Below are 22,786 nucleotides of genomic sequence, written 5' to 3'. Positions count from 1 at the left end.
TTCACCTTAATACCTGGGAAGATACTGGAACATATCCTAAGGAAGGCCATTTGCAAACATCTGCAGGAGGAAAGGCTGATTACAAGCAGCCAGCACAGATTTATGAAAAAAAAATCATGTCAAAGAAACTTGATCTCCTTCTTTGACAAAATAACTGCTTGGATGGATTAAGGGAATGCTGTGGCTATAGTGTATATGGACTTCAACAAAGCTTTTCACAATGTCCCACATGACTTTCACATAAACAAACTGGAGAAAAGTGGGATAGATAAAAACAACTACAAGGTGAATAGATAACTGGCTCAATAGCCACAAGCAAAATGTAATTTTTAATGGGCCTGTGTAAGAATAGTAGGACGTTTTGAGTGGAGCCTCGCAGGGATCTGTCCTGGACTCAATGCTGATCAACATGCTTATTAATGATTTGGATGCTGACATGGAAAGCTTATTGAGCAAGTTTGCAGACAACAAAAAACCAGGAGGGATTGTGAACACGTTAGAAGATGTAAGTGCAATTCAGAAGGATCTTGACAGATTGGATAGTTAAGCTACATGTAACAGGATGAAGTTCAATGCAGATAAATGCAAGGTGCTACACCTCAGGTGGAATAATTAAAAACACAAATATAAAATGGGTGACACCTGGCTGGCTGGCAGCACTATGGAAAAGGTCATGGGTGTCTTGGTATATCACAGACTCAATATGAATCTGTAGTGTGATGCAGTCACTGAAAAAGTGAATGTGGTTTTGGGATGCATCAATAGAAGCAGTAGGCACAAGGCATGAGAGGCACTGGTTAGGCCTCATTTGGAGTACAGTTCTGTTCTCTTCATTTTGGAAAGGAAATGGAGAAGTTAGAGAGGATCCAGAGGTGGGCAACAAAGAAGATAAAGGGCTTGGAAAGAAAGTTATATGAGGAGAGGCTGAAGGAGGTAGGCATAGAATAACAGAGACTTGGTGGGATAGCTCGCAGGACTGAAGCACTGTCATGGATGGGTACAAACTGTTTAGGAAGGAGAGGCAGGGGAGAAGAGGAGGAGAAATTGCACTTTATGTTAAAGAGCCATATGATTGCTCAGAGCTCCGGTGTGAAACTGGAGATAGGCCTATTGAAAGTCTCTGGGTTAAGGTGAGAGGAGAGATCAATAAGGGTGATGTCATGGTGGGGTCTCTATAGACCACAAAAACAGGAAGAAGTGGTAGATGAGGCTTTCTTCAAATAGCTATTGGACATTTCCTGATCACAGGTGCTGGTGCCCAAGAGGGACTTAAATCACCTTGATAATTGCTAGAAGGAAAATACAGCAGTGCACAGTAGGGCTGTACAAAACAGCACCATTCTGCTTTGACTTCCATTTGACAGAACAGTGTTTTGGTTGAAGTTTTGTTTAATTTTGAAAGCACTGTTCCATTCTATTTCATCAAAACTCTTTGGCTGTTTCGATGCTGTTTCACCATTTCACCCATAGGTTATAGTGAGAAATCATAAAATGCGGCAGAAAGGCAGATTTGGGGGCTTGCTGCATCCCTGGGATGGCTGCAGGGGCTGTGCTGGAGCCCTCCTGGGGTTGTGGGTCCCCAATCTGCCTGCCAGATGACAAACCGGTGCTGGGCACAGCCTGCACCCTGAGCCAAGAAGATCAGTGCTGCCACTGGCCCCAGGTAGCAGCACCTGCCTCCTGTAATCTGGCAGGCAGATAGGGGGCCTGCACCCCCTTGGGAACTCTGGCACAGTCCCCACAGCCCTCCTGGGGGTCTCAGTGGACCCTCGATCTGCCTCTTGGATGACAGGAAGCTGTCACCTGGGGACAGCAGCAACCAGAGCTGATCTGAGGAGGGTGCAGGGCCTGGGGCAAATCAGTTCATGTGCATGGGGACTTGCCCCACCCCAATCCCGTGTGCCCTGGATGTGAAGAAGCTGCCGCCCCCACCCAGTGGGGGGGTAGCGAGCAGCCATACCCAAAGAGGGTGGTGGTGGCGATGCAGTCCTCACAGTCACTCTGCCCAGCTGTGTGGGGTCCCCTGAAGTGTGGAACCTGGGGCGGTTGCCCCGATTCGCACCCCCTTGGGATGGCCCTGGCTGCCACTGTCCACAGGCAGCAGAACGAGCCTCCTGTCATCCATCAGGCAGATCAAGGGCCCACTGGAATACCTGAGAGGGTTGTGGGGTCTGTGCCAGAGTCCTCCTGGGGGTGTGGGCCCCCGATCTGTCTGCCACACTTCAGGTGCCCCTCTGGCTCCCTACCCAGGATCTCTTGAGCATATATTTACAACATTTCATAGAATTAGGACATAGAATTAGGACATTGGCTGCTATGGTTCATGACTGAGGTCTCTTCTGACCCTAAAAACATACTTTACATGTACAAGGTCATCAGTACACACTTTGATAGGCCCAATTTGAATTACACCATGTGAATGGGCATTTAGATGTCAACATATACATTTGGCACTGAAAAAGAAAATGGTCACTTTAGATAATTTAAAAATTATTTGATTTGTTGTAGGTCTCATAGATCTCTTTATGCCAAGACAGGCACATGGCGTATCATTCATATCTAGTCCTGTTACACTGTGCCTCATAAATCAGATTTATTCAGGGCTTGGGCACCAGAGGGTGTAGGGAGAAGGGCACCCAGAAGAAGGGCTATGAATGAGCTGCCTAGATTTAGGATTAACACTTAAAAAACTGGGCTTCCTAAAAATAATGCATGGATTTTTATCTTTTTTTTTTTTTTTTTTATCCTGACCATTATGCTCAGCAAATGATGTATTAAATCTTCTGCCTAATCTATTGTGGCTGCCTATGGGATTTCTCATTCAGCTGCCAGCTTTAATATCTGGGTGCTAACGTGATTACATTGCAGCATTGTAACTGTCTATCAGCCTCTCACCTCAGGCATGTAGGAGTCTCCCATTCCATTATTATGACAACCTTGCTTTCATCTGACCAAACAGAGAGGGAAGGTATATTTTTATTTGGTTTTAATTAAAATTACTTTAGCTGGGTTAAACTAGAGTGGTTTTAAAATGAGCTGTTGTGTTTTACTACATGGGAGATTCAGGTTTGTAAGAACAGAAGTTGCCCATTTGGAGACATGAAACACAATGCAATAAAACTTAAAACAAGCTACTTTTATTGCTATTGCATCTGGAAATCCATGCCTCAAAACAAAAAGGAAATGCATATAGAATCCCAGACATAGAGGCTGGGAAGTACTTTAAAGTCATCTAGTCTATCCCATCAAGGTTGCACCTGGTGCACATTTAATAGAGCTGACTGCACTTTGACAAATTTCCACTGTCCATGCTAGAAGGGAGCCAACTCACCACTTATTTATTCACAAGGAATAACATGGCAGGCAGAGTTGCAGGAACTTTCCTAAGCATACTGAAGGTCTGTGTTATCTGCTGAGGCTCTACGGTATATCTATTAGCATCCAGATACCAGCTTGCCCTGAGTCTCTGGTCACTTAGCTTAGGTTCCTCCTGAAGCCCAGCCCTGTTTCTCTAGTTCCACTCATTGTATTATTGAGAGCCAGTATTGAGAGTTCCATATAAAGAACTGCCTACAGGAAGCCATTTATAGCGCGCACAAATTTTAACTGGCACTGCAGAATCCACGAACAATATTCTTGAGGATACTTACTGACACATTGGGGTTGGACTAGATGATCTACTGAGATCCCTTCTGACCCTAAAAATCTATGAAATCTATGAAACTGCACACATATACACAGCCATATCCTTGATAGAGCACTTCTGTATCAGCCAAGACCTGCCACACCAACACATAGCTACAACCCATCTACCGGGCAGTGAGTCCTTGAGTACAAAGGTGTCAGGGCACGTCTCGTTTTCATCATGACACCAATAATCCCTTTACTAGCATGCCACTAGCCCTGTCACATTCTTATCACAGCTTTAGAGGGATATTCCTTAATGTCAGTCCCAATACATCAGAGATGCACAAATTTTAATGCCAGAATGAAGTATTAGGTTAAACAGATCAATGGTTCCTACCTTGTTCACTACTGGGGACATAGATACTACACTCCAAATATTACAATGATCACACCTTTCCTCACCATTATCTAATTCCTGTTTATCAAATCAAATACCATTAATGCTAAAGTATCTTTTCATGGAGAAAAGGTCTCCATCCCCTTTTCAGATATAGATGGTACCCCCAACAACCCTTCCCCAATTGCATTCAGCATCTTGCAATTACCTCACTTCTCCCTGGTCAACTAGTATCTACCCCTGGCTTGCTATTCACAGGGTGATTGGAGCAGAGAGCCTAGACCAGGGGTGGCCAAAATAGGGCCTATGGGCTGCATTCAGCCTGCCAGGCCATTCTATCCAGCCTGCGGGGCCCCTAAAAATTTAGAAAATGTATATTTATCTGCTCCTGGCTGCCTGTTGAAGATGACAGGGGCAGTAGGAGCCAGGGGGAGCCAACAGGACTCACCAGCAAGGCCAACCTGGCCCCACCCCACCCCCAATGCCCTCCTACCCCTGTCCTCCCAACCAGAAGTCTCTGCCTGCTGCAGCTTGCACTGCTTCCCTGCATGCTGCTGGCTGCTCCAGGACTATGTGGCCCCTGGCTGCATCACTAGACCGCAGGAGTATGCAGCTGCACAGGCACCCCAGGGCCAGGAGTGGGAGTGTGCATATGTGTGTGCATGTGCGTACATCCCTGCCAAGAGGGAGGGGGAGAGAGAGACAGAGAAAGCAATGAGGGAGGGAGAGACTGTGTGCGCATGTGTGCCGGAGTTACTGCACAGTCATTTAGGACTTGTTTATACACAGTCAGCATTTCATGTAGACACAGCCAGTAGGCTGAAGGGGTCTATTGCAAAAAGGAGAGGCAATTATTGGGCTTTTGTATTTGTATTAAAAAAAAAAAAAAAAAAAAAAAAAAAAAAGGTTATGGTGGGTAGTTGTACTGATGTGTCAGATGCTGATTTTGGCACAGTATCTGAGGGCTGGTCTTGTTTGTAACAAGAGGTGCTTTAAGATCAGTTTTCTAGCAAGTCTTTCCATTCTTGATAGAGTATATACTACTATTGTGTTTGTTTTTAATCTGCACAGGTACTGCCTTAACTCTCCCTTTTGCAATCATTTGCTCACAGCAAGGTGCCCATGATTCCACCTGTCATACATTTTTCAAATTATACTTTGATATAAAGATCATAACAAGAAAAAACAACCCCTCATTTGTTCATATGGTTAGAAAGAAGCAGCAGTAAGACTCAGAAGCAGATAAGAAATGTGGTCTGATGCCTCGATGAGAATGGCTACAGTTATAAGGTTTTCAGTTTATGAACACTAAATAGTCTCTCAAAACAATTGCAAGAATATTATTGAAAACATAAAGACAATGAAACTGTGAAAGGACAAGATAAACTACCTTTTTAACTAACCAAAAGGGTAAAATGAAAACCAGATTTCAAAGTAAATAAATAATGCAAAATCTATTCAGGAGATATCAATTCAAATTATTAAATGAATTCACATTGACTATGCTCCTGACCTTTTGTATTCTCTTTCTCTGAATGTTCTACCGAATTAGGTTACTGTCAGGAGTAATCATGCTTTCTAAGTGAATACTGGAGAAAATTAAATTTCAAATACTTAAGTATTCCCAGTGGAAACTGAATTCTAAGCATTATACTTATCTGGTCAGGAAACAGAAATTCTGCATGAGCTAAACGTATAATCAAAATACTTCTAATTTTGGATATCTAGTAGTCAAACTCATCTTAAACTTAGCATAAATAATATTAGCAAGAACCTATTATAATTTGATAACAAATAAGTCAAGTTAAAATAATTTCTGTCCTGAAGGTTTTTTTAATTTTACTTTAAAAAGAAAGTTTTAAACTAAGGCTCTCATAATGGTCACTATGTGTGACAGAATAAGGGGGAAAAAAACAACTTGAGAGCAGCTCAGCATTTCTGAGGCTTAAGCAGCTATGATTTCTTCATCCAAACTGTAATAATTTTATTACAATGAATCCACAAATGAGGCCAACAAAACAATAAATTGAAGTATCAGTCATGCATAAATGCATCTGCAAAGCAGGATAAGAAATTATTTGAAATACAAAGTATAGTACATGGATCATATAAAGATAAGAAATGTTAGCTTAGTGCTACCTGAGGGCACCAAGCTCCAGCAGAAAACAGGAAGCACTGTCTTCTAAAATACTGAGCACACTTGTTTGAACAAGTTTCTACCTTGAAGATCCATCCCAAATTACATGCCAACAATCATGGTTTATCATCCCATATGCTGATTTATCATGGAGCACAAACAAGCAAGGAGGATCAACTGATTCTGATTTTGAAGACAGTTGGATTTGCTTTCTCTCTGAAGGTTGCATCTCATGTCAGTGCTGTCTTGCCATTTGAAAGTTTGATAGCACCAACGTGCCTTATTTTCTTTTTTGCATGCAGCCTGCAGGTAAACTGGTTAAACTTTGCATTCAAAAAAGAAAAGAGCAGCACAATACTCAGCTGAGTGGATGGGGAGATAAAACTGAAACCGCTGTTTTCCTCAGAGCCTAACCGCAGGTGAAAACCATTGTGTTCTTCTGTTAAGCTAGGGCAGGAAAAGCCTGCAATCCATGTTCCCCCACAAGTTTCTACTGGCTCTTTTTCCCCAGAGGGTTCTTTCAGATGTCACCATGACAACTAAATATTTTTGTATTTTAAGAAATTGTTTTGTATTTTTAAAAATGAGACAGTCTTCAGCATGCATTTAACTTCAAGCATGTGAGCAATCCTGTGGACTAGGAGCCAGCTTTATGCTTCTACCTTTTGGAATGATTCAGATGCTTCAGGTTAAACATTTGCCTAAGTACTTCTCTGGATCAGGACCTCTGTCTTCTCTTTATTAAAGAAGGACATTTTAAATCCTAGCAATAAAAAAGCAGAATGCATAAAGCTGGTTAGTGACAGGATAAAATTCACTTCTATACATGAGGCAATAACTTCCGGAACTCTTTCAGGTTTTTATTTGTAAATATTTGGGCACTGCAGACTACCATAACCCATATATTTTTCTGAAATGTTATATATTTATTGCTTGCTAGTTTAGACCTATACAAAAAAGAATGCAGTCTCAGTAATTTTTTTCCACTTTTCTTTGATTTTCCATTCCATTCCCATCAAATTTAGGTACTATTAGTTAAAGCGCATTAACACATGTTTAGATGCGACCCAGCGCTAACTTCAGTGCCAGATCTGCCCAGCCACTAGGGTCACATGGCAGGGCTGCAGGGACTTGGTGCTAAAGTTAGTGCCAAGTCTCTGCACATGTAGATACTTGCCAAAAATCACTTAATATACATTAGCTTAATGTACATTAAATGTAGTTGTGCTTAAACACACACGTACAGGTGCCCTGAATGTCCACAGAACAAAATAATTACAACTGAAATATGCCTACAAAAGAAATATAATTATGTAGGTCTATATTCTCCTTCCTCTGAAAAAATACTTACCCAAACCAAATGTCCAGACTTTGGGAAATATACCCATTATTAAGAGCTTATTTTATAATGCAATTAATTATTTAAAATGTAATATTTCCATGTATTCCCAATTCCCTGCCTTCTCTTAGACAGTGGTATTAAACCAAAAAAATAAAAATAACAGCAAATATTCCTCTTCAGAACTGAAACATCAACATGGAAAAAAAAAATTCTCTTTCCAGTCTTGTATGCACCTGAATGCATTTTTTTTCCCCTAAATAAGAACATAAGAAAGTCAGACCAACCTGGCACAGTAAGGGGCCAAGGGACCATACTGGGTCAGACCAATGGTCCATACAACCTAGTATTCTGTGTCCGACAGTGGCAGAAGTTGATGCTATACTCCTTATAAGGTTGAGAGGCAACCTTGTGGCTGCCTATAAGTTCATCATCGGGGCACAGAAGGGAATTGGTGAGGTTTTATTCACCAAGGCGCCCCCAGGGGTTACAAGAAATAATGGCCACAAGCTAGCAGAGAGCAGATTTAGACTAGACATTAGGAAGAACTTCTTCACAGTTAGTGGCCAAGGTCTGGAACGGGCTCCCAAGGGAGGTGGTGCTCTCCCCTACCCTGGGGGTCTTCAAGAGGAGGTTGGATATGCATCTAGCTGGGGTCATCTAGACCCAGCACTTTTTCCTGCCTATGCAGGGGGTCGGATTCGATGATCTATTGATGTCCCTTCCGACCCTAATATTTATGTATCTATATAGGGAGAGCACTGAACATCCTTGCTTGCCTTAGCTCTTGCTAAGCTCTAGCAGAAACCCCTTTTCCCAGAAGATTGCTCATTCCCCAGAACCTAAGCAAGCTGCTTGTAGACCCCCAATTCAGCAAAGTGTGCAAGTTTGTGCTTGAGTCTGACTGGCCTCAGTAACAGTCTATTTGAAGTCACGTGGGCTTCCCATACCCCTGTAGTTTTGCCCATCATGTTCTGTATTTGCAGAGAACTGAAATAACAGTCTATGTCCTTGAAAAGAAAAAGAAAACTCAGAGAGACAAATGGAAAGGTCAAATTTGATGGATGAAATACAATATAAAATTATGCTAACTAGATATGCTAATCCCAATGAGAAATAGACTCCTATTGTAAAGTTTTCCCAGCAGAAATCAGAGACTCTAAAGGTTTGCCATCTCATGACAATTTAATAAATGTAAAGGAAAATTAATTTCTCTCTTACTACAGGCTAGGGAAATTTTAGTACAAAGCACTCTTGACCAAGACAAGGAATCCCTCTCAATTACTGCCTGTTGTGAGATACTCAAGTAGAAGTTTACCTTGAAAGGCTGGTGGAAGAAGCAGAATTATTATCTGATGACCAAACATTACCTTGAAATCAGGCACACCTGTGCATAATTATCATGAAGCAATAATCCCTTCTAAAACGGCTGCTTTTTGAGGCTTAGGTTTCTACTTCAAAGGGACTGTTTTGTGTGGGGGAGGTGAGGGGGGTAGTGTCACGGGATGGGGGGTCCTTAAGGGTGGCTGTGATCTCCCAAGGCCCCTTACCATGCCAAGTTGACCCAATGGGCACCCTCGATTCTCGCCCACCACGTCTTTGACGGAAAATATATAATAGGGAAGCTGCCTTTATGTCCCCTTGGACACAGTTTGCTGTACTCTCTGACCCCGTGGGCTCCTGGACCCCTTGTGGGTCCCATTTTGCAATGAGTGTTTCGGGGCACGCTAGCCTTATGGACTATGCGTGGCTCCAACCACCCCTTTACCACGCCTCAAGCCTCGTAGATGGAACTGACATTTTTTGGTCTGGGCCTTGTTATAATTTGGTCCCCATGTTGTCCTTGGACTCTCTGCAGCCCTGTCTCACTTGGCACCTTCACTGGCTCTTGGGCTTTCTGCAGCCCTGTCTCGCTCGGTGCCTCACTGGAGCTGGGGCTTTCTGCAGCCCCGCCAAATGCTGGGCCCTCTCTGGTGCTGGGGTTCCCACACTGCCGGGGGTCCCCTATGAGGCCGCCTCCATCCCCTAACAGCTTCACCTAAACCACCGGTCTTATGAGACAATAAACAAAACACAAGCCCCTGGGCTGTAACATACATTCAAGCCACTCGGCTATAACCTCATCCAAACCCTACCGGGGAATGGTCCATCCTTTAACAGTATCAGAGGCTGCTCCCGCAGACAGGCCTCTCCCCCTTGCTTGCTCTTGGAGAGCTCCTTCCCCTTGGCTGCTAGCAGGGAACTGCCTTCCTAGCCTCAGCCCTGGGGTTTATATGTGATCCAGGCCCTGCCCCTTCCAGTCAGCTGACTGCTGGCAGGTGTGGGCCACTAGCTCACTCTGGTTGCCCTGGTAACCAGCAGCTGGGGCCTCCAACTCACTGCTAGGGCTCTTCCCCTAGCATTTTCAGTTCTTTAAAGGAGCAGGGCACCTTAGTGCCCTGAGACAGGCAGGTACAGATGTGACACTTTTTCCAGTTTAGGTGCTTGGAAACCAGTCTACACCTGTGACAGAGCAGAAGTTTGGATCATGAAGATTGGTTGAAAAATGGTGAATCCATGTTTAAGATAGACCTGGACTGATGTGGTATCAGACTTAATTGATCTAGGTTAGACCAGTAAATCAAACTTCAGTACCAAGTTTGCTCACAAATCAAAGCAGATCATTGTCTGCTGGTATCCCAGGTGTCTTTGTGGGTCCCTGCTAGCCACCCTCTTAGGTTGCTATACAAGCTGCTGATGCCTATCACTGATGCTGACTGGTGATGGGAGTGGGGAAGAGTGGCCCAGCCATGCCTGGTTCCATGGCATTATGCTGGCTCACTGGAACCATGAGGGTCCCAGGGTGGGTGTGTGGGAGATCACTGAAAGACCCTCATGGCCTGTGAGGGAGTACACTGACTGAGAGCAGACCAGGCTGGAGATGTCTGTCAATGACTTGGCAGTGCTTGGCAATCTCCAGCAGCCTGGGGAGGCCATGGGTCACATTGGGAGGTGGTTTCAAGTGCCCCCAACCTGCTGGCCTCAGCCAGTTCAGGCAGCCTGTGTGCCTCGCTGCCACTAAAGTACAAACTTCTATTCTCTTTGCTCCCAACCTAAACTAGGGCACTTACAGAAAACTGCATAGGTCTGAGTAATTCCACCTTGGGATTTTTGAATGTTTATCTAACCTGTGTGTGTGTTTGCACGTGTGCACATATTTGCAGACACAAATCATACTTATATGTCATCAAAGGAAAAAATCTGGTGGTTAAGGTACAGGACCAGACACCAAACAATATAGATTCTTTTCTCGTCTCTGCCCCAACTTCTCCTGTGACCATACGCAGCTAATTTTATCATTTCTTGAGGAAATGATAAAGTGAGCTGCCCAGGAAAAAGCAAACTTGCTAAATAGGTACTTTGCATCAGTTTTTCACCAATCCCATGGGACAGTCCTGCCCACTGTGGGTCAGAGAGGCCCAGGTGAGGGAGATTCCTTGCCCTCCATTGAAGCTGACCTCATGAAAGAACACCTTGATAGGCTGGATACCTTCAAGTCAGCCAGCCCTGATGGGTTACACCCAAGGGTACTCAGGGACCTGGCAATCATCATAGCTCAGGCCCTGGCATAGATCTTTGAGAGCTCTTGGTGCTCTGGTGATGTGCCCAAAGATTGGAAGAAGCCCAATGTCATACCTATCTTCAAGAAAGGGAGGAAGGTAGATCCAGAAAACTACAGGCCCGTCAGCCTGAACTCTATCCTGGGGAAGGTCTTGGAAAAGATTATCAAAGAGGCCATCCTTAACAGACTAGCTGAAGGCAATATCCTGAGGGATACCCAGCATGGGTTTGTTGCGGGGAGGTATTGCTTGACCAATCTCATTTCCTTTTATGACCAGGTGACTTATCACCTGGACAAGGGGGAAGAGATTAATGTCATATATATTGACTTTAAAAACGCCTTCAATCTGGTATCCCATGATCACCTCTTGGCTAAACTGGCTAGCTGTGGCCTCGACCTCACCATGATCTGCTGGCTGGGGAACTGGCTCCACAGTAGGACCCAGAGGGTGGTGGTCAACGGGAGCCAATCGGCTTGGTGCAAGGTCATCAGTGGGGTCCTTCAAGGCTCCGTCCGAGGACCTATACTATTTAACATCTTTATCAAAAATGTGGACATTGGTGTCAGAAGCAGACTGGACAAGTTTTCTGATGACACCAAACTCTGGGTTAAAGCATCCACACCTGAGGACAGGAGGGTGATCCAGGCAGATCTTACAGGCTCATGAAATGGGCGGATGAGAAGTTGATGGTGTTCAACACCGAAAAATGCAAGGTTCTCCACCTGGGGAGGAAAAACCTGCAGCATGCTTATAGGTTCAGTAGTGCTACGCTGGTTAGCACTACAGATGAAAGGGACTTGGGGGTCATGATTGACCACGAGATGAACATGAGCCTGCAGTGTGATGCTGCGGCTAAGAAAAGGGAAATGCTGGCTTGCATCCATAGATGCTTCTCAAGCAAATCCTGGGACATCATTCTCTCATTGTACTCGGCCTTGGTCAGGCCACAGCTGGTGTACTGCATCCAGTTTTGGGCTCCACAATTCAAAAAAGGATGTGGAGAAGCTTGAGAGGGTGCAGAGGAGAGCCATGTGCATGATCAGAGGTCAGGAAAACAGACCTTATGATGAAAGGCTGAGAGCCATGGGACTCTTCAGCCTGGAAGAGCACTGGCTCAGGGGTGATCTGGTGACCACCTATAAGTTTATCAGGGGTCCTCATCAGGATCTGGGGGAATATCTGGGGGAAACTTCTTCACTGTCCAAGCCCCCAAGATTTGGAATAGACTGCCAAGCACCCACTTTGAACACCTTCAAGACACATTTGGATGCTTATCTTGCTGGGATCCTATGATCCCCGCTGGCTTCCTGCCCCTGGGGCAGGGGGCTGGACTCGATGATCATCTGGGGTCCCTTCCAGCCCAAATGTCTATGAAATCTATTAAATTAAGGATCATGGTACTTCCTGTCAGATGTGGGAGGTGTCATTTATTAATGTTGTAAGCCACTTTGACATTCTCCAGTAGAAGGTGCTATGTGGCATCTGTTCTAGAATCCAAGGGGAAAAAGGACTCTATGCCTATTGTTTGCAATGGAAGAAAGAGCAAACCTATAAAAACAAAAGTTAAATAGGTGTCACTTGTGACTGTGCCACAAATCTCAATCATAGTGTGGCAGGGCACTGGATGTGCCTGCCACTTTAAGGGAGCCAACCAGAATTTGGAAGCCCTGGCAGGTATGACTGGTCCCCATTAAGGAGTCAGCAAACAAAAAGGCTGGCAGGTGGGGTGAATCAGGAGGCCTCACTTGACTAAGCCTGGTCTGAGTCAAGGCATAAGCCCATGCTGAATGGTTGTAAGATGGGTGACACAACAGAGGAGAAGAGACAGCCACACACATTTTGGAAAAGAGCACATCTCTGGAAGGCCGTTGGTACTACTGGGGTAGGACTTACAGGGGAGGCAGAGGTTCCTAGGGACCCAAAGTGGAGTCCCCAACCTATCCAGCAAGCTGCAAGACTGATCAGAGGGAAAGAAAACCAGTGGCCTTGGGAAGAGTTAGGCCATAGAAGATGACCAAGTGGACCTGGAGGGCTAGAGCCAGGGGTACAGGAGGCGAAGTGTCCTGCCAGAGTGTACCTGAGGGGTAGAGAGGATAAGATCATGGTGGGGTTCCATGCCCAGTAGAGAGTGAGTGACATGAAGGGGCTCAGAGAGGAGGGATCAGGAGAAAACAGGGATGGTGGCTTGTGTGCTGGTGTCAGAGACCTCTACTGGCCTAGTGGCAGCCAGGGCCCAGCAAAGGCCAAAGGGAATGAGTCCCACCATGAACGGTGGCCAATGTCATGGAGAGCCTGGTGCCTTGACTGGCTGGAAAGTGGGGCCAGTCCTGGATAGGTGAAAGTCCCTGGATTGGGACTGCCAGTGAAAGGTAGGAGGCCAGGGCCATCAGAGCCTGCATGATGGTGACATGCAAAGTCACCTGAGGAGTGGGGATAAGGAACAAGGATCTGAGAGAGGGTTTGGACCAGGAAGACCATGAAATGGAGTCAGGGCTTGAGAACACCAGTACAGCTGGTGAAGGGAGAAGGGCAGGGGAAGTCTAGGAGCAAGTATAGTGAGATCAGGGTGGCCTGATGGAGTGGACCTGGGCCAGATCGAAAACTGCACCCAGCTGGAGTTGGTTTGTGTGGTAGGACTGCTTGTGGTTGGGCAGCCCCCAGGAAATGCCACACCTGTGCCTCCCCAGTGAAAGCCTCAGCTCCCACTTCCTTCTGGGTTACCCCATGGTGGGGAAGGCCAAGGGAGCATACTGTGACAGAAAATTGAGGGCTTGGAGAAAGATCATTTGGGCCAGGAGGGTCCAGATGCCTCAGGATGGAGTGAAGAGAGGCCTGAGCAAAGTAGAGCCAGGCCTACAGAGTGGCTTGAACATACCAGAGCCAGGTCTGGGGCAATGGATATCAGCCTGAGTAGACAGAGCCAGGTCACCATGAAGTGAAGAGGGCCTGAGTAAGCAGAGTCAGGCCACTGTGAAGTGGATATGGACCTGAGTAGGCAGAGCCAGGCCACTATGAGTGAAGAGGGCCTGAGTAAGCAGACCCAAGCCAGTGAGAAGTGAATCAGGTCTGCATATAACTCAGAATGGAGCAAAGGGGCCTGAGTGGGGCTAGGGCCCCTGAACGGAGATGTGTGAAAGACCAAAATGAATGGTGGCCAATGTCATGGAGAGCCTGGTGCCTTGACTGGCTGGAGAGTGGGGCCAGGCCTGGATAAGTGAAAGTCCCTGGATTGGGACTGCCAGTGAAAGGTAGGGCCAGGGTCATCAGATCCTGCATGATGGTGACATGCAAAGTCACCTGAGAAGTGGGTGAAAGACCGGAAATGAGTGAAAGACCAAGGAATGCAGCCTAGTGGAAAAGACCTGAGTGATGAGGAGGCCTGGTAGGGACTAGAATCAGCTAAGGCAGTGGAGTATACCATATGTGACAAACCTGATGTGACAGGAGAGTAATTACAAGGAACAGCTAAGTGTGGACCAACTGGGGCATAAGCTGGAGTGTGGCCCAGCTCAGGGAGCATACTGGATGTGACATAAACCAGACATGACTATAAGAATGCCATCTGCAAAGCATGGGACACAGTGTAAGGAAGGCAGGAGCTGTGTGTGGTAGCCTATAAGGCCAGGGCCATGAGAGCAGCCTGCACCACTAAATCAGAGTAGCCTCCCAGGGTGTGTCCAGACATGTGTGGATGTTTGGTTCCCTCAGGACAACTAGCAGTGGCACACTTTGTGCCACAGCTACTTGTCTCTGGGGAATGCCTGTGCCATGCGCGCTTTGATGCATGGCAAATTACTCTGGGGGCAGTAGGGTAGGTGGAGGCCAGGACTGTGATGGCCCCAGAAGCCTTACCTGGGATCCTGGAGGCATCCCAGGGCTGCAGCCATGGTGATCCTGCTGGGTGGAGCCTGGCTGGCAGCTACAGTGTGGCTTTGGGTAACCCAGGTACGCTTTTCAGCAGTGTGCACTGCCTGAGTGTGTGCTGCTTGTTTTTTTTTCCTCACCGTTTTTTTGACCTACGGATATAAAAACACATGGAAAAAAAAAACTGGAGCAGCACATGCACGGGAAGCACACCCTTGCAATGTGTAGAACACTGGACTGTGTGGTATACAGCTACGTGTTTGCAGTGCCACATACTGCATGATCGTGCTCGTCTGGATGCGCCGTCACAGTCTAAATATTCACTAAGATATCAAGGCATGGCAGATAACTGTGGGGTGGATGGGCTTGAAACAAGGTGGTGGAAAAAAAAAAATTGGGGGGGTGCCCTGGCACCACCATGTTCCACATAGGCTGTCCCATGGGAAGATTACGATTGGGCCAGAGAGAACTTCATCTAGTTACAATAAATCCTTGTTCTGTGGCAAACAATTGACATCAGTCCTGTACCTAGCAAGGCCCCATATCTAGTGCATCAGCATGCCAGGGAGTACCTGTTTTAACCCATCCACTTCTGGCCCATGTGGTGTGGGAAATTAAGCTTCTCTGTGATGCTACCCATAGTATGCATAAACAGTATAAATTAAGCAGGTGCCTTGCAAACCTCCAAATTCTTCTGTTCCTATGCACAAAACAAGCTACAATTGTGTCCATGTAATGTTATCAATTATATATGGTAATTACATTCTGTATTTATATGGAGATTTGGACTAGATGACCCTCCAGGTCTCTTCCAGACCTAAGATTCTATAAATAAATTAATCTGATTATGCATGTGATACTTCAAAGCGTGTATAATGAAAATAAATCATAGTGAGTTTTTGTTTTCCATCCTAATGAAAGTGCATTTTTCCAGTCATTTAAGCTAAGTATAGATGTTCAAAAAGCCCAAGGCAGAAGTGCTCTAAGTACTGCTTTACTCAAAGTGTTCTAGGTTAGGTAGGGAGTGAACGGGGGGCTTGGAGTCTGCCTGCACTGGCTAAGGCCAGAAGGCTGGAGGTGCTTCTGCACACCTCCCAGGAGGCTGCTGAAGAATGCTGAGCCCAGATGAGTTCAGCCAAGCATCCAGACACCCCTCCCCCCTGCCAGCTGGTAGCCGTCAGCACTGGTGTTTGCGGGGTGAGGGGAAAAACTGAGCCCCCCACCACATAGCTGCCTCCAGCTTACTATCTCCTGGTGGGTGGGCTGGGCCAGGTCAACGCAGCAGGGTGTCCCAACTCAGCCCCTGCCTACTGACAGTTACAGCTTGGAGAAGTGTACAGCTTTTCACTGTGTCAGGAACTAGGGGCAGGCAGGAGAATGGAGCCCCTTGCCATGCAGCACCCCCCAGCTTGCTGACTTGGGTCCTGGGTGGGTCTGGGCCAGGCCTGCATGGCAGGGGGGGGGCTCTATTCTCTCCCTGCCCATCCCCAGTTTCCAGTTCAGTGAAAAGCCATGCATGGCTGAGCTGTAGCAGTCAGGGAGTCCAGACTGTGGAATAAGCTCCCTCCAGAGGTGCTGCAATCACCTACCCTGGAAATCTTTAAAAGGAGACTGGACAGTCACCTTGCTGGGGTCACCTGACCCCACTTGTCTTTCCTGCATAGTGCAGGGGGCTTTACCTGATGATATTCCACGGTCCGTTCCTGCCTTACAATCTATAAATCTGTGAAACGTGTAAGGAATATTTTTGGTGTACATCGCCCTTCTTTTCTGTTTAGTTTATTATCAAATAGTGGTGACATTATTTGTTAAGATTGAACTTCCTGACAGATAAGTTTCCAAACAATATCTTTCTCATAGTATCCATGAAAGTGAGAAGAGCCGATCCAAAATATATAAGAAATGGCTGTCTCAAATCTTTCCTGTATTTCTAAGGACTAATAGACTGACATTCATGAAAGTCTGTTTAAAATGAGAAGACTATTCTATTTCATTGCGAACTTGTGCTTTCCAAGTCTTTTCATCCTCTTGTCCTTGACATTTCATTACATTCCATATCCATTTTGACAATCTAAACAGAACTTGATCTGGACATTGTATTTTTTAACTTAATGATCTTTATATCACCTGACACTCTCTTTTCCATTCTTCTTGAAACATGTTTTCAACATCTGGTAGAGCCAGTTGTAGCTGCCAGAACTTTTTAAATTCAATAATAAAAGCAGGTGCCAAGGAAGTAAATCGGCAACTGTTACTTTTCAATTTCTGCTCTTGATTTCTGCATTCCTTAATTGTTTTGAAATGAATGTCAGCTCAACTAGAAGGATTAGAAGGGTTTTGGCTGTCTCACCTTCAGATATGAGAAGTAACTTTCCATTAAAATTTAAATTGAATAAAGTTTGATTTGGATAGTGCTTGAGTAAAGTAACTTCATACAGCTAGTTCTAAGGCAAAGTTTGTTTTTTTTTGTGGGGGGAGTTCTGGGGTTTTTTGCAGCATAAGAGGGACAGGAGTCCCCTAACTTTTGTGCTAATTCAGAAAACCAGCTATATCCAGCATAGTCAATAAGTTTATTGACTGTAAAAGGGCTTTAAGTTAAGCCAAGTGTATAAGTGCTTTGCTTTTCAGGGACGGGTGTAAGTACCCACTTAAGTTTTTATAGTTAAACACATTTAATGGTTTTGAATGGGACTATCTCCTTAGTACAATTGGGAACTGATTTTTGTGTAATCAGGAGATCTTACTTTTTATTGCTCTGGGCGCGCGCGCGCGTGTGTGTGTGTGTGTGTGGCGCGCGTATATATCTATATATGTGTACACACACACACACACACACAAAATACACAGTCAGTCTGTAAAAGAATTTATTTGTGAATACAACCAATAATCCAAGGCTTTCATCTGGTGACAGTGCAGTTGTGGAAAAATCTCTCTCATCCTTTCTGATGTGTCAGTTCAGTTTGGTTTAACAGTTAGAGCAAAGAATCTTTAACTTGTCATGTTTGCCATTGACTCTCTCTGTGACTTTGGACAACAACATTAGATTCCTGTGGGATATAGTTATTGTTGGCAAAGCACTATGGGAATCAGAATAAAGAATTCAATTCAAGTGCCAAGTATCATTGTATATCACTAGGTATTTCAGTGAAAATATCCTGCTTCCTTAGCAATTAGAACGGGAAAACTCGGAGCAAAAAAATATATTGCCAGTAGCTGGAAAAAGAGAGATCCGCTCACAGCTGCACTTGGTTGGTTCTGCCTAATTTAGAGGGCCAGTCTCACAAATGTTTTTTGGAGGGAAAAGTTCCCATCAAAGGGCAATCCTACACTGGCGATAGCAGAAAGTTACTAGGAAAGCTGTTCCTGAAGAAACGCTTGGATTGGGGTGTTCTCAGCAATATATAGCATTCATGAATGCATTACATACTATTAATGACCCCAAATAAACAGTTTTTGGCTGTGAACCTTGATGGAGATGCTCTTCACATTCAGTCCCAGTTCGTTTTTCTCTCCTTCCCTTACTTTAGTGACTCCATTCTGTCCTTGCTGCTTCTCTGTCAAAGCCTTGTAGACTACAAAGATTCTTGGATTCGCTGGCTGTGTTGTCACAGGGTCAGCTCCCTAATGAATAGCAGGCAACTTGCGGTGCATGGCAGCAAAACTGGTGCTGCTGTTACAGGTTTGGCTCATTGTCAGGTTCCTTCTAATCAAAGTGAAATTGCACAACCCTGCTTTTTAACTATATTTGCAGTTAGCTATGACCTTTCTGTTTGTCACCAAGATGACTTGCACAGCTACAGAAAGGGGCTGGCTTATATAAGGGAGAATGCAAAGTAATAAGAGTGTAGAGAACAAAATAATTATGCATTATGAAGGCCAGCAAGTGAAAAGTTTGCAGCTGCTCTTTATGTCCTGGCAGGCAGTAATTGAGGCCTATAGGTGGAATCTGTTGGGTACAAAGGACCCAGGCATGCTAATCTCACCGCAGTGCGCATCTACATTGCTTGTTAACTCTACCAGATTCCTCAGTGACTTTTGCTAATCTCCTAAACCTGCATTTGAAACAATCTGAATTTCAGTCTGAATTTCTAAATTCCCAAACTTGCCCTGGATGTCCAGATTGTCACCATGATCTAAACTGCATAGTAGGAAAAAGTTTCCTGGTATACCAACTTCCTCTCTTTACCAGTCTTATTCTATATCATTAAAGAATAAAAGTCTGTAACTTTTATGCATATATTAAATATGTAGCCTATATTTTATTAGGTTTGTAGGTTCATAAAGAATGTATGAGGTTCTTTAGAGATATATAGAGTTTTATTAAAATTAGGAAAAAAGATATCTTTTTTAATGCAACAAATGAGGCATGTTTCACTTGAATATTTGAATAATCCAAAACAATGAGTACACAATTTTCTTTGCCTCCAGCCTCATATGATTATCCAAAATGATTCATAGATTCATAGAAGTAGGGTAGGAAGGGACCTTGTAGATTATCAAGTCCGAACCCCTGCCCTGGGCAGGAGAGAAAACCGGGCTCAAATGACCCCAGCCAGGTAGACATCAAGCCTCCTCTTAAAGACCCCCAGGATAGGAGCCAGCACCACTTCCCTTGGAAGTTGGTTCCAGATCCTAGCCACCATGACTGTGAAGTAGTGCCTTCGGATGTTTAGTCTAAACCTACATTCTAGCAATTTGTGGCTGTTACTCCTTGTTATCCCGGGGGGTGCTAGGGGGGACAGGGGCTCTCCCAAACCCTGCTTGTCCCTCCTGGTGAGTTTATAGATGGCCACCAGGTCCCCCCTCAGCCTTCTCTTGCTAAGGCTGAACAGGTTAACGTCCTATAGACTCTCTTCGTAGGGTCTGCCCTGCTGTCCCCGGATCATGTGGATGACCCTCCTCTGGACCCTCTCGATGCTGTCCACATCCCTCCTGAAGTGCGGCACCCAGAACTGAACACAGTACTCCAACTGCGGCCTGACCAGTGTCGCATAGAGGGGGAGGATCACCTCCTTGGCCTTGCTTGTGCATCTGTGGATGCACGACAAGGTACGGTTAGACCTACTGCCCGTGACCTTACATTGTCAGCCCATGTTCATCTTGGAGTCAATAATGATCTCTTTCTGCCACCATGCTCTCGAGAAGGGAGTTTCCCAGCTTATAAGTGTGCTGCTGGTTCCCACTGCCCAAGTGCAGCACCCTGCACTTCACAATGGTCAGACTTCTGGTTCAATTCAGAGAGCAACTCTTAATTCAATGCAATGAAGGCCATGCCTATGTTATCATCAGCTTCCATTGTTTCCATCTAAATGTAGGAGTCAGCTGTAAAAAGTTCATGCTACCATGCTTTCAAATGTGAGGGACAACTTGCACCAGTGCTGAAAACATATTAACTGCAAGTTTAGACAAGGACAGCATTATGTTAGAAAATAGAACAGGAAATCTGGTCATAGCACCAGACAGCAAAGCTAACCTATTTAACAATTTCTTTACCTTCATTTTTATGGGCAGGGACCGAGTCACCCTCTCCACCAGGACCCCTGTAGGTCCCAGGGGAGGTGCACCCAGGCCTAGGGTCAGGGAGGACCTAGTTAGGGAACTTCTGGAGGGACTGGACATATTTAAATCAGCAGGTCCTGATGATCTCCACCCCAGAGTGCTGAGGGAATTAGCAGAGGTCATTGCGGGACCCCTGGCATGGCTTTATGAGCATTCATGGTGCTCTGGTGGGGTGACAGAGGATTGGAAATGAGCCGATGTGGTTCCCATTTTCAAAAAAGGGAGGAAGGAGGACCCAGGAAACTATAGGCCAGTCAGTCTTACCTCAGTCCTGGGTAAGCTTTTTGAGAGAATTATTCTGGCGCATGTCCGCAAGAGGCCAGCAGCAGAGATTATGCTTAGGGGCAACCAACATGGGTTCATTAGAGGCAGGTCCTGTCAGACCAGCCTGGTGGCTTTCTATGACCAGGTCACAAAATCCTTAGATCCAGGTGTAGCAGTGGATGTAGTGTTTCTGGACTTTAGGAAGGCCTTCAACACGGTCTCTCACCCCATTCTCATTAAAAGACTAGAGGACCATGGTGTCGACACCTACACAGTCAAGTGGGTCACTAGCTGGCTGGAGGGCCACACCCAGAGAGTGGTGATGGACGGGTCTTATTCGACCTGGAGGGATATGGGCAGTGGGCTCCGCCAAGACTCGGTCCTCAGGCCCATGCTGTTCAACATCTTCATCAACGACTTGTACGAGGGTGTAAAAAGCACCCTGTTCAAATTCGCAGACGACACTAAGATGTGGGCACGCTAGAAAGGAGAAATAGGCTGCAATTGGACCTAGACAGGTTACAGGGGTGGGCGGATAAGAACAGGATGAGTTTCAACACTGACAAGTGCAAGGTATTGCACCTGGGGAGGAAGAACCAGCAGCATACCTACAGGCTGGGGGACTCCCTTCTCATCAGTGCAGAGGCAGAAAAGGATCCTGGTGTCATTATTGATGCCAAAATGAACATGGGCCGACAGTGTGGGGAAGCAGTCAGGAAGGCCAACCGTACCTTTTCATGCATCCACAGATGCATCTCAAAGAGGTCCAAGGAGGTGATCCTCCCCCTCTCTGCGACACTGGTCAGGCTGCAGTTGGAGTACTGCGTCCAGTTCTGGGCGCTGCACTTCAGGAGGGATGTGAACAAAATGGAGAGGGTCCAGAGGAGGGCCACCCACATGATCAGGAGTCAGCAGGGCAGGCCTTACGAGGAAAGGCTAAGGGACCTGAACCTATTCAGGCTGCACAAGAGAAGGCTGAGGGGGGATCTAGTGGCCATTTACAAACTAGTCAGGGGGGACCAGCAGGCATTGGGTTAGTCCCTGTTTCCCTGAGCACTACCAAGAGTGACGAGAAATAATGGTCACAAGCTGGCAGAGGTTAGATTCAGGCTAAATATCAGGAGGTGCTACTTCACTGTCAGGGTGGCTAGGATCTGGAACCAAGTTCCAAGAGAAGTGGTGCTGGCTCCTACCCTGGGGGTCCTTAAGAGGAGGCTGGACAAATACCTCACTGGGGTCGTTTGACCCCAGTACTCTTTCCTGCCATGGCAGGGGGTTGGACTTGATGATCTGCTCAGGTCCCTTCTGACCCTACCAACTATGAAACTACGAAATTATAATTTGATTTAGGAAGTTCCTGGGTAGATTTACAATGTCCATACAGAGCAGTCATACAATATGTTGCAGAGCCTTATATGGATCACCAGTTTAGAAGCTTTTGGGCAAAAGAAAAAAATTATAATACCAATATTTACCAAGGTTCTTATTTGAAAAACAATTGTCCCTGAAGAACTAACCATTGGGAAAGTGTGTGGCAAAAATACTAAGCTTTCATCCAGGCTGCAAGTGTGAGAGAACACCAGGCAAGTGCATTATATGACAGGTTTACAGGGTGCCTATCATTTATCCCATAATTCAGGATGGAATCTCTTTACCTGAGCTGCTGTGTTATTGATTAATCATTTAACCAGTATAATTATCATTTAATAAAATAATCTTCTCTATTTACATCCCTAGTTTTAGCATGCATTTCTCAGTCCCTTTTCTCTACCTCTCCTTCCTGTACCCTCAAGGAAAACAGAGGCCACCAGAGAAAGACCTGTCTGTGAAGATTTCAAGTCTTGCCTTCAGCATAAAAACTCTACTAGCAAAACCCCAGGTCCTTATGAACTTTATCTCCACTGGTAACTGAGGGCACCTATACATGTGCCCTACACCTGTTGGAGCTGACTCAATTAATCGAGTGTCCAATGCACTCCAGCAGCCTCAGCGTCACA

General features: G+C 45.5%; 1 long non-coding RNA gene across 2 annotated transcripts in view; it reads right to left on the bottom strand.

Annotated features, from left to right (window-relative positions):
- The window catches only part of LOC102375009, a 90,368-nt gene that overhangs the window by 46,827 nt on the left and 20,755 nt on the right, over nucleotides 1-22,786 (bottom strand). Inside the window, exon 1 of one of the 2 annotated variants that reach the window (XR_325070.2) lies at nucleotides 6,164-6,254. The exons of the other annotated variant lie outside the window; for it this stretch is intronic. This is a non-coding gene — a long non-coding RNA (uncharacterized LOC102375009). Of the gene's footprint in view, nucleotides 1-6,163; nucleotides 6,255-22,786 lie in introns of those variants that run through there. 2 annotated transcript variants of the gene reach the window in all.

Source organism: Alligator sinensis, unplaced genomic scaffold (assembly GCF_000455745.1).
Source record: "Alligator sinensis unplaced genomic scaffold, ASM45574v1 scaffold774_1, whole genome shotgun sequence".
In the NCBI taxonomy this organism is placed as follows: Eukaryota; Metazoa; Chordata; order Crocodylia; family Alligatoridae; genus Alligator; species Alligator sinensis.
This window is presented reverse-complemented; position numbering and strand designations above follow the sequence as displayed.